A 13,405-nucleotide genomic window follows, 5' to 3' on the forward strand; every position below is an offset into this window, starting at 1 on the left:
CATGCACTACAAAGCTTCAACTAGTAAAGTGCAATAAGTAAGTTCATCAAAGCTAAACAAGGTACAAAAGACATGTTATGTGAAAATAAATTGACCAACCTTGTTCTCAAAAAACCAAGAAGAATAGTACAAAACAAAATTTGCTTCCTTTTTCTTTTTTTCTTTTTTTTTTATTAAAAAAAAACACCTAAAATAAAATGCATGAATGTTATGCAATGCAAATCCTAGAAAAACAAAAAAAAAACAAAAACAAAACCAAAGAACAATGGTCATAAAGGGTAGAGCAATGAAGCATAAGGACCATGTCAGAAAGACTCAGTTAGTTCGAGTCTTTTGCATCCAAAACCTTTTAGATACACCATGAGCATTGGAGTTCTTATTCACATGAGAATGATTACCAACTCCAGGATTGGAATAAAGGTTTAAAACATTTACCAATTCACGAATAAGTACCATAGGATCTTGTGCTTGAGGCATAGGTACTTTTGGTTTGTTTGCTCTCTTAGCAGCTTGCAGCTTGTAACAGTTTGGACAAATGTGTCCAGACTTTCCACAAAAGTGACAAACCCATGCAAGCTTATCATGTGTCTTGTCCTTAGATAGGGTAGGCTTCTTAGACTTAGACTCTTTCAGATCAACCCTAATCTTCCTAGATGATGAACCTTCTAAGGGTTTAACAACCTCACTCACAGGGGGTTTGACAGTTTCACTCACTATCTCACTCATGGAAGGTTCAGAAGAAGAAGATGAAGAAACAAACTTTGTGAAATGGGGAGCAGACACAGAGATGCTTTCAACATAACCTAATCCAGTTTTGTCAAAAGAAGACTTTTGAATACCCAGCATTTAATCATTTAGAACTAGCAGATCTAGCAACAGATAAATCAAGTTCCAAAGATTTAACCTTATCAAGTAAAAGCATGTTTTCAGTTTTCACATTGTTCAAAAGTTCATTAGCATCAAACAATTTAACAAGAAAATTCTTCTTTTCAAGCTCAAGAGATTCAATTTTCTTCAGGCCAAGTTCATCATTCATAGCATCCTTTGCAGCAACTTTGCAAAGTTTATTATAGGCCTCTTGAAGATCCGCATCTTCAGAGAGTTCCCTATCAGAAAGGTTCTCTTCAACAGATATGCTCTCATCGACTACAACAGTAGTGGTGAAAGCAATGAAATTTCCATCCTCATCACAATCAGACTCATTATCAGAAACTTCACCATCACTAAGAGTTACAGCCATAGCCTTACCCTTAGACTTCAAATAGGTAGGACATTCAGATTTCATGTGTCTATACCCTTGACATTCAAAACACTGAGAGTCCAAAGAATTATTGGAAGATTGACCTACTTTTTCTCTAGGTTTATCATTATTGTTAACCTTAGTGGGATCATGCTTCCTAAAGTTTCTAAGTTCAGCAGTGTTTATACCTCTTACCTTTCTATTACTATTCCTAAAAAAGTTTATGTAGTTCTTGGAAAAGTAGGCAATCTCTGTAGTAGAGAGCCCATCATCAAATCCACCACCTTCAACATCATCAACTGACTTAAGAGCCATTGATTTGGATTTGGTAGTTTTGGGTAGATCCAACTCATAAGATTGAAGAGATCCTACAAGTTCATCAACAGGGATGGAGTCCACATCCTTGCTTTCAGTAATGGCAGTCACCTTGGGTCTAAAGTCTTCAATTAAAGATCTAAGAATCTTCCTAACAATTTTAGGTTGATCATAGATTTCACCCAAGTTAAAAGCAGAATTAACAATATCATTCAATTTAGTATAGAATTCATCAAAAGATTCATCATCAGACATCCTAATGCTTTCAAATTTAGAAGTCAATTGCTGCAATTTATTGATTTTGACAGCCTTTGTGCCTTCATGCACAGTCTGGAGGATATTCCAAGTAGTATGAGTAACCTCAACATTAGAGATTCTCTTAAATTCCTCCATAGAAACAGCGTTAAAGATCGCATTCATAGCCTTGCTATTAAACGCAGCTGCTTCTTTTTGAGAAGTTTCCCACTCACTAACAGGAGTAGTGGGCTTCTCCCATCCGTATTCAACGAAGTTCCACACTCTCTCATCAATGGATTTCAGGAATGCTTTCATCCTTACTTTCCAATAAGCATAATTATTTCCATCAAAGTAAGGAGGAATAACTAGAGAGTGTCCGTGTTCCATGACAACGGGGGTCAAGGATCAGCTCAGTAATCAAAAGATCAACAACAAAAGAGCTACCTACTCTGATACCACTTGATAGTTTTTAGACCCCTTAAAACACAATTGAATTAACCTAGGTAATTAGCCACGTTGTTATTTAGTCCAATTTAACAAATCTAAGTTATCACAATTACAAAGATTATATCAGGCAAAGCAGCAGAAAGATAAATAACACAAGATATGATCACCCAGGAAAACCAAACTGATAAAAAACCTGGGGAGGATTTAACCTAGCTATTCTCAAGGTAAACTTGAATCCATTATCTTGAAAGAATCGAAGTTCATACAATAAGACTTACGAGTCCCCACGCTCGACTTCTTATTGCTACCAACCAGTAGAACTTACTGACACGACCACGTGCAAGCTCCGAATCCATGGACTCCTTCTTTCTTGGATTCACCACCAGATACAAGCACACCCGCTTGTGTTTTCTTTAAGCTTCAATGGCAGCGACTGAATTGATCATCAAGGTGTAGATAAATCTTCTCCTTGAAAACCTTAAGTTTGTGTAAAGGAAAACCCCTATAGATCTCATAAGAGATTTACACAAACCGCAATTATAAGCAACACTAAAACGTGGCTAGGGTTTGCCTTTTATACTTAGGACAAATAAGAAACTTTAAAAAAATTTTAAAACAACTAGGGCTGAGTTGGAAAATTCTGCAGAAAAAACATTCTGCCCGAGCTTCGATCGATCGAGCCTGTCTTTCGATCGATCGAGCCAGGCCGAAAGGCATAATGCTTTTCTGCTTTAACTCGATTCCAACTTTACATAAATACACAACTTTGAGCTAGACTAAAACACTTCTAAACACATTTTTTTTTATCACGGTTTGCCAACAATACAAATTAGAGTTCTAAATACATAAAATCCTAAGACTTTAGAACCTAACACATCACTTAGTTGTCCTTGTTGGGCCTCTTTTGGGCCTACAATGTATTTATTTTTCTTTACTTAGTTTGTGTTGCCCAGTACTTATGCTGGATTAGTTTTCATATCATCTTGGGCTTCCTTGGCCCATTTTATCTCTCTAGGCATCCTTGGCCCGCTTCATTACTTTGGGCATCCTTGGCCCATTCCATTTTTTCATTCTCATGGACTTTTGCTAAATCTTTCAGGCTTCCCCAGCCCAATTACTATATCCTTTACTTTTGGGGTTTGTTGGCCTTTGCACCAACCCCCTTTACTAATTCCTTTCTTTGGGCTCTTCCAGCCCATCTTTGCTTACTTTCTATTTCTTATGATTCTCATGGGCTTACTACTTCCTTCTCTGGGCTCCCCTGGGCCCGTTTGCTTTCTTTGGGGCCCTTTTTACTATTTTGTGGGTTTCTAGAGCATTATTTGTGCCATTTGGGTTTAATGGTTTTCCTTACTTTGCTAGTTCTTCTTCCTTCACCCCCTTTTATATTGTTGGGTTTCTTGTTATTGGGCCCTTTTGCCAAAGTGGGCATCAACACTATTTCATTAGGCGGTCAAGTTAAAAGCACCTACAATTGTTTTAATTAGCTTCCTTTGTCTGATAACATTAACGGAGGAGAATCACTTAGCACTTTTTTTTTCCTTTTGCTGGGCTAGTTTGCAGTTGCTTAACATTTTTGCTATTGCTTTTCAGCTCAGATGCAGCTCCTTAACATTTTTGGCTAGCTTGCTTTATTTAATTTTAATTTGGGGTTTCAATTTCTAGTTGTTGGGTTTATGTTATTTTGAGGTTTGGAATAGTTTTCCAATGGCTGAGTTCACCTTGATGAAGCTGAGTTCTATTTTTTTTTTCAATGTCTAATGTTTGTCTTTGGTGTTTGATTAATAGTTCAAATCATAAATTTGAAATTGGAAAGGTAAAAGATTCTTGGAACAACAATCATATACTAATCTTAGAGAATTAAATACAAATATCTTGATTTGCATATTTTGGAAGTTGCTAGATTGATATTAGCAATACTTGGAGATGTTTTAATGGCTAGTGATTTTTTTTGGTTTATTTGTCATATCTTCTAAGACTGCTTTGGTAACTGGTCATTAACATTGTAGCTTGATTTTTAAATGTGGTACTGCATTGATTGGTTGCTAATTTAGAACACCAATCCTTGTTACTCCTATTGGTTCTTTCTTCATGCATATACATTGCAAAACATTTTAAAAAAAAAAACTTCTTTCAACAATTCCATTATATATTGTAGTAATTTTTTTTTTTTTTTTTAGTGAACTTAGTTCATCAAAAGCAATAAATTGTGTCTGTTAATTTACAGGTTATGGAGAAAGATGGGAAGAGCAACCTTGAAGAAGTTGTGTCTATTGATTCAGAGGAAGATACAACTCCAAAAATCAGAGAAAATGCAGACATTAAAGAAGATATAACTCCAAAAATTGGGATGGAGTTTGATTCAGAGGATGAGGCATATCTATATTATAATATATATGCTGGATATGTTGGATTCAGTATTCGTAGAGATTGGCTAAACAGAAGTATGGCAGATAAAACAGCTATCATATCTTGCAAGTATTGTTGTTTTAAAGTTGGTTACAAGAAGGAAGTTGCATATGAAGGAAAGAAATCTAGAATGGAGTTAAGATGTGGTTGTGAAGCCCAAATGTTTTGTTGTAGCTTATTAGTTTATTTATTGATGTGTGTTTTGGGTACTTTTATTGTTATAACTTATCAGGTGTAACTTCATTAATATTGGATACTTTTTCTGGTCCAAATTCACTACTAGCATTTTGATAATTTGAACTTTTTTTGCCTTACTGCTTTTTTTTTTCTCTGCATTGGTTTTTCTACACTGGGTAGCCATTGTTTTTTTCCTCTACACTAGTTTTTCTGCATTGGATAGCTACTGCTTATAGTGTGTGGGCTGCTGTTTTCTTATTCTACACTAATTTCCCTCTTGGCACCAAGTTTAGTTGGCAGCACTGATTTTAGTTTTGTTGTAGTTTAGCTCCAAACGCATGTATTGTTTTATTTCCCCTGACTGACCCAGGCCTGTACTTCTTTGTATACAAACTATATCAATAATATATCTATGATCTATCTTTACCTCCAAAAAAAAAAAAAAACAATATCATTTCATATCATGGAAAATTATTCTCATATACACAAATATGCACTTCCACACATAAATGTAATTGCACATCTGTACACATAGCCCTTAGTTCCCACTATTATCTTTAAGTACAAGCAAATGAAGGCTGGTGTGGAATCTTTTTATAAAGGATGAGGCAACCTGTGGTGAAGATAGAGCCAAAACTCACAATAAATTCAAATGAAATGGCGTAAATGCCCCACTTATAACTCCCAAAAAAAAAAAAAAGTTTTGTTAATAAAATAAGTAAACAGTGTTTATTAAATTGTGAACTCACATTACAAATATCACATGGCATATTGTGAAAGAGAGTACGCTAAAGTAATAACAAAATTCACTAATTATATACAATGCTTATTGTGTAATTTTTAAATAACTTGCAATTGTACAAAATAATTTGAATATATTCAACAACTTAAGTCCTACTGCCTATTCAATCTAACACGTCTCTCTACTGTTTGAAATGGTTGAATTGCAAATCACTTTATGTCTCCATGTTGTATAAATCTTTTGACCAAACAATGCATAGATTTTTGGATATTATAATTGTTTCCTTCAGTTCTCCTACTGGGCTTAACATTGATGCATCTTGATACGAAGATGTTCTTTCCAATCAGTGAGGAGATATAACAGGATTAGTCCATTTAATGAACTCGATCAACTTATTTTGATGAATGAGAATAGATTTTCTGGGCAGGCTTTAATAGACTAGGAATGAATGGTCAATCTTTGAGATGCATCTCTCATAAATCCTGAAATGGCAAACTTTGCCAATCTGTTTGCCTATGCACAAGTCAGAACCAAGGCAAAATGAGAAATATTAACAAAAATAGTCAGAAGATGGTAAAATTTCATTTCTAAATAATCAAACAAAGTGAATAACTATACACACAATATTTCAAGAATAATAAGTGCCAACAAAAAATTTGAACCATGTTTTGAACTTTAGCTTGTAAACAATTAAACCTCCAATTGGAAAAGAACATTTAATTGTGAATCATGAGATCCATTGTCATTCTTTAATCTTTGGTCAGAGGATGAATTAGATTTATTCAACCAACTCAATTTGGCTTCAACAATAAATTATAAAAGTTATATATGAATGTGAATGTTCAAATAGTGTGTAAAACACCTTGAACGTTTAGACCTCCAATTTACAAATTACCAATTCAAGCTTATAATCAAACAATGTATGTGCAGAATATGAACATAAGCTTAAGACAAAATTGATAAAAAAATCTAAACCAAATAAAATCACAACCACAGCAAAAATTAAATGGCAAAGACTAAGGGAAGAGAGATGCAAACACAAAGACAACACAGTGATATGTTATCGAAGAGGAAACTGAAGTCCTCGACGTAAAATCTCTCCGCCACTCTCTAAGCAGTCAATAATCCACTAGAGAATGAAGTTGGGATACATGAACAGCAGAAGACCCTCCAAGCCTAATCTACCTAGTGTACCTAAGCCCTCCAAGCTTCTTGCTCCAACGAGGTTATGTCGAACCTTTGTCTTCTCTAGCTTACCGGATTCCGCTATAATCCATAGCATCAACCAATATTAATCGGTCCCTTTCTAATTGCTTTCCAAGCACCAAACAGCCTCCTCACAAATATGGGTATGGTGAGAAAGGGTTTTGGCTAATGTACCTCTCAAGGATGTAACAATGGAGAGGGTGAGAGTTGAGGAATTTGGAGAATCAATATGTAAAGATTGTGGATGAGTCAATCTTGTTTTTCTCTAGGGTTTCTCTCTCAAAATTCTCTCTAGAAACTCTCTAAATTTCATGAGTATAAGGGGTATTTATACTGATATGTGTTTGGAATGCGAAGAGTCAGTTTTTCCCAAATAGAGTGGACTGGCGACTTGGCCTCGCGACTTGACTAAGTTGCAAGTCCAAGCCACGAGCTAACTGAATGGCCAGACTGGACTTTTTGTCCTGTAGTGCTCCAGCTAGCGTGATTGTTCAGCTCCTCTGCATGCTTCACTCGTGTGCATCCTATGGCGACTTGCAAGTCGCGAGATCCAATTGCGAGTCCCTTGTTGAGTGCACAATCTTGAGCTATTCTTCACACTCTCTCACACACTACCCTTACATAATTCCCACCTAAATACAAGATTTCTAAATGTTGAATTACAAGCAAATTGATACGGAATAAAGCCAACAAAATGGTTGATTAAATTCAACCTTACAGAACGAATAGGTGCATACCCTAAATCAGCAATGACAATGTTGACATTATCTTCTGATCGTCAGTCGTACAGGGTATATGCATTTTTAGGTCATTATAACTTCCCAAGTAAAATACCTAACCAATCTATGTAGATTAAAAAAATGATCATTTAATTCATTACCAAACTGCTTGAGCCAGTGCTTCACAAATCACAAGCTAGCTGAAATCAAAACAAGAGGAAAGTTAACACTGCCCATGTTTAAAATATAAATGAAAAGAAAAGAACATGCAAATTTATACTGGATATGGGACCAATTTACTAAGTACTAACACTACACTTGAACATCTCCATGCTGTCGAAGTTGATTTCTAACAAAAGCAACTGCATCTGAGCTGAAAAGCAATAATAAAAATTTTAAGCATCTACAAACCAGCCAAGAAAGACTACAATTTAAAGGACTGTCAAATTCATTAACGACAAGAAATACTACAATTCAAAAATAAAATCTTTTAAGTCTTGAAGACATCAGTGGGATTGAGCCATCTGTGACCATTTTCCTTAGAGATCAAAGACGGAATCAAAGCCATGGAAAAGATGTTAGAGATTGCTATGACTTGTAGGTCATAAATATTAATAGAACTTTGACTTGTTTGATCTCCCACATTCTCACAGAAATAGGGTATTTAAAAGGAGCACAAAGAAACTTATGCCTTTATTTTTAGCACACATATATTTTCTATAATCATCATGGAAACATTCTTCTCATTATCTTGGTGATCAATCTGGAAAATTATTTTAAGTTGTAATTTATTCTCCCTTTTGATCTAAACAAATATCCTGTGTAATATATATTACTTGGTGAAGTCAGATGACATTTTACATTGTTCCATCTTACCCCAAGAAAAGATTAAATTGCTCTTCTAAAGGGTATCAACAGTTACCGGGAGTGAGCTATTGAGTGGATATGATTTTATCATCACAACGCAAAATGTCATAACAGAGCAGGTATCCAAACTTTTCACCACACAAAATTATCTTTTCAAGTAACGTTGAACACCATTTTAATTATTTGGGGAGTTTTTCACATTTGATAGGGATAACTATAATTTTTATTTTTGCATTGAACATAAAATATGTAACTATAAAGTTGTTATTTACAACTATGTTTTATGTTGGCTTTATTTCATGACAAAAGTGTTGTAATTGATTTAATTTTGTTCTTTGTATTTTGTGGGATTTTATTGTATTGGGTTTAGTATTAAGTTGGTGAAGACTCAAGCATAATTGAAGAATCAATGGATTTCGCGAGAAGCTCGCGAGAAGTTAACTCACAAAAGAGCCACGTGAGGAGCACATGACTGGAAGTTGAAGAGTCGTGTCAGGCTGTCAGTTTTGCGAGTGTTTCACGGGTAAGGCCTTCCCACGAGGTAGTTGCGAAACATTCTTCCTAGAGGATTTCTTAGTGTGACTTTCTTACCCTTCACTCATACTATATATACCCTCATTACCCACAAATTGTAAGGAGGTCATTCAAAGAGAAAAACCCTATATAGGTTTTCTACAACACACACACACCCATCTTTTAAAAAAAGAGCTACCCATCCTTAGTGAGAAATCATTGTAGCCTCTTCTCCTTCCCTCTCCCATTGTCATACCTTGAGAGGAGATTTGTACCCAAACACTTAACACACCCTTTCAGAATGTTCAGTGAGGTTTTGGTGCTGTTGGGAAGTATTGGAAGAAGCCAGACTTTGGCAAATGCAATCAGGCGTATTGCAGGATCCAAAAAGCTAAACAAGACACGGTTTCGAGAAGCCTTGTTGGAGTAGGAGCTTGGAGGGCTTAGGTGCATCGAGTAGATTAGGCTTGGAGGGTCTCTTGCTAACCCATCTATCCCAACTGATTGTCTAGTAGATCGATTACCACTTGGAGAGCGGCGAAGAGGTTTTACGCCGAGTACTTCGATTTCCTATTCGATAACACATCGACGTGTTATCTTGTGTTTTCATTCTTTCTCCCTACTCTTTTAGCTTTCATATTACTGCTGTGTTATATTGAATATGACTTAGAGTAGTTTATTTGTTTATCCGCTCGCATTTACTCTTTTCTGCACTTAGTATAAGTTAGAGTAAAATCTATCAAGCCGTAATTTTTAATTTGGGGGTCTAAACAACTCTTGTGTTTTAACACAGTTTGAAGTTTTCAATTGGTATCAAAACAGGCACACCTATTTTGGTTTCATTATCTAAGTGTGATCCTTGACCCCTTGTGTGTTTTGCCATGGAAAATGCTTTGTACGCTTCTATGAATATTGTTGATTGTAACGTGCCATGTGTTTGTGAAAATGCATTTATGAGTGTTTATCCACGTGATTGTGATGCCATGTTACATAAATCTATAGGTGTTGTTGTTGATATTCAAAATGTCAAACTCTTAAAGAACAAAGCTAAGAAGTTTCATGAGAATTTCAGCAAGTTCATTTGTGAAAAGGATGATTTGATTGCTAAGCTCAATAAATCCAATAAATCGGTTGAGAAGTATAAGAAACTTGTTTAACAGTCTCTTGAAAAACTAAAGGAGTTTGAGTATTTGAATATGGACTTGGATGCTAAACTTGTTTTGTCTAACAAACTTATTGATAAGCTAAAATGTGAAAATAAATCTCTTAAGATGCATGCCAAGTGTTTGATTGCTGAACCTATTGCTAAAAATAATGAAAATATTTGTTGCAATCATGTTGTGGTATCTGATTTTGTGCCTATTGTGAGTTCTACCTCTAAAGACAAATCGATGTACATTCCTCCACACAAAAGAAACCAAAAAGTGAAGAGAAAGGCTCTTAAGCTAAGCCTCTATTTAGATCTCATCCTAGGGAATTGAGTGGATCTAAGTTTGTTTCTACTTGCCACCATTGCAGTGTGATTAGTCATATAAGACCTCAATGTCCAAAGTTAAAGAGAGAACAAACTCATGTTGCTAGATCCCTTCCCAAAATGCCTAGTGGACCTAAACACATTGTTTGTCACCATTGTGGTGTCTTTGGTCATCTTAGACCTCATTGCTCTAAGTTTCATGTTCTTAAAAGAATCAAAAGAAAAGAGAAACATGAGTTTCTTGGAAGTTGTGCTTTGCAAGCTAAACCAAATTTGATGGAAAATGGTAAGTTTTTGAAGAAAGTTTTTAATGTTCTTACCTCCTTGTCTATGTGCATCTTCGGTTCTCATTCTTCCAACCCTCGTCTCACTGATCATGAGAAACTCATTCCAAACAATCATTCCGTTTGGATGAGGAAAGGTTCCTATGGTTGAGCTTATGCTCTTTTGGTCCTTAATCTAATTCTTTCGATCTTTGTAAGACCTTTCATGCATTAGATACTTCATTGTCATGCATTTGTGCATCATGCATTTCTTTATATGCATTGTTTTGTTTTTGTTAATCTTACTTGTTTTGTTTTTTAGTGTGTTCAAAAATTCAAAAACCCATAAAAATTGAAAAATCTTCAAAAAGTTTGATCGTTTGTGTTGTGTATATCACATGTGAGTTTGGCCTAGTACCTTCGTACTAATGGCGTAGTGCATTTACGAGCTTAGCTCGTTATGTATGCACATTTTTTTGTGTGGGAGAAATCTTGAAAACTATGTGTGATTATTGTAAATAGATCTTCAAGCTTGTCATAAATGATTAATCAATGGTCTTGATACTTGCATAGACTTGTGCCTATATATCTTCCCACCTTTTTTTTTTTTTTTAATGTTTTTGCATTAGAGCTCGCCAAATATAAATCTCAAAATGAAAAAAAGATTATAAGCTGCAAAAGCCTTCGCATATACTAGTATTTAACTAGGAAAAAGGGAAAGCAACATTTTAAATTAAAATATATGGTGCTCAAAAAGCCAAAGGCTAACTCCCAATGTTGAAATATCAAAAATTTCAAGCACCGATCTCAAAAATGAGATGTATTGTTCAAAAAATGATCAAATGTTATGATTTGGGCAGAAACCAAATGAAAAGTTTCTAAGTTTTATAATCATTTTCTCGTGGGAGGTCATATATGCTCATTTCTATAATTGAGATAGTCTACTTGACTTAGTACTAGTTATGTATGACTTGATTGAATTGATCATTGAACCTTCACTCTAGACTAAGGACTATTCCACATTTGATACACACACACAACACTCAAGTCTAATGTTCAATGAATGTCTATCTCATTTATGTGATTGTACATGTTCAAATATGATGTGTGTGTGCTCAGCCATATGTGGATCAAACCAAAAAGATTTTTATTCTTTTTGTTTGCTTTTGAAAGTGATTTGTATCACCCATGTTTTTCAAAACTTTTCAAGTTGTTTTTATGTGAAAAACATGTTTTCTAGGTGTTTTCGTGACCCATTTCATATGTAAGCTCAACTGGGAGTTAAATGGTCCAAATCTCAAGTTTTTCAACTTTGGACAGAAAGTTTTGCGACTGTTTCGTGAGTAAAGCTAACTCGCGAAAAATTGTAAAGTTGTGATTTACAACTATGTCTTATGTTGACTTTATTTCATGACAAAAAGTGTTGTAATTGCTTTAATTTTGTTCCTTGTATTTTGTGGGATTTTATTGTATTGGATTCTGTATTAAGTTGGTGAAGACTCAAGCTTAATTGAAAAATCAATGGATTTCGCGAGAAGCTAACCTACAAAAGAGCCACGTGAGGAGCACATGACTAGAAGCTGAAGAGTCATGCCAGGCTGTCAGTTTTGCGAATGTCTCGCGGGTAAAGCCTTCCTGCGAGGTAATCATGAAACATTCTACCTAAAGGATTTCTTAGTGTGACTTTCTTACCCTTCACCCATACTATATATACCCTCATTACCCACAAATTGTAAAGAGGTCATTCAGAGAGAAAAACCCTAGATAGGTTTCCTACAACACACACACCCATCTTTTAGAGAGAGAGCTACCCATCCTTAGTGAGAAATCATTGTAGCCTCTTCTCCTTCCCTCTCCCATTGTCATACCTTGAGATGATATTTGTACCCAAACACTTATCACACCCTTTCAGAGTATTCAGTGAGGTTTTGGTGCTGCTAGAAAGTATTGGAAGAAGCCAGGCTTTGGTGGATACAATCGGACGTATTGCGAGATTCGGAGAACTAGACAAGACACAGTTTCGAGAAGCCTTGTTGGAGTAGGAGCCTAGAGGGCTTAGGTGCATTAGGTAGATTAGGCTTACAGGGTTTTTTGCTAACCTATGTATCCCAATTGATTGTCTAGTATATCGATTATCGCTTGGTGGGCGGCGAAGAGGTTTTACGCCAAGTACATCGGTTTCCTCTTCGATAACACATCAGCGTGTTATCTTATGTTTGCATTTTTCTTCCCTACTCTTTTAGCTTTTATATTACTGCTGTGTTATATTGAATATAGCTTAGAGTAGTTTATTTGTTTATCCGCTCGCATTTACTCTTTTCTGCACTTAGTATAAGTTAGAGTAAAATCTATCAAGCCGTAATTTTTAATTTGGGGGTCTAAACAGCTCTTGTGTTTTAACACATGTTCGAACTTTCAGTAACCACTTTAAGAAATCAAATCACTAAGATTTTAAAAGGAGTCAATACAAACAATTGAAATCGATAGCAAAGCTTTTGTCTTGTTCCTAAAATACATCACAGCAGGCATGGAATACGTGATGCTATTGGGAGACAATCCTAGTCCCTTCATATCAGATAGAACTTCCACAACCTTTTGCAATTGATCCCCATCACCTGCAATGAAGTTTCACTATGTGATTTCTAGAAAATCCTCACCATACTAGCAATTTGAATATCACATACCCAGTAGCTAGAATTGAAAACCCAAATCAAAACAAACCAAAGCAATAATAACACAGACCCAATAACAAAACTGATACCCAGATCATAATCAACAAAGAAAAACTCTACCAAA

This window comes from Quercus lobata, chromosome 8 (assembly GCF_001633185.2).
Source record: "Quercus lobata isolate SW786 chromosome 8, ValleyOak3.0 Primary Assembly, whole genome shotgun sequence".
NCBI classification, from domain to species: Eukaryota; Viridiplantae; Streptophyta; class Magnoliopsida; order Fagales; family Fagaceae; genus Quercus; species Quercus lobata.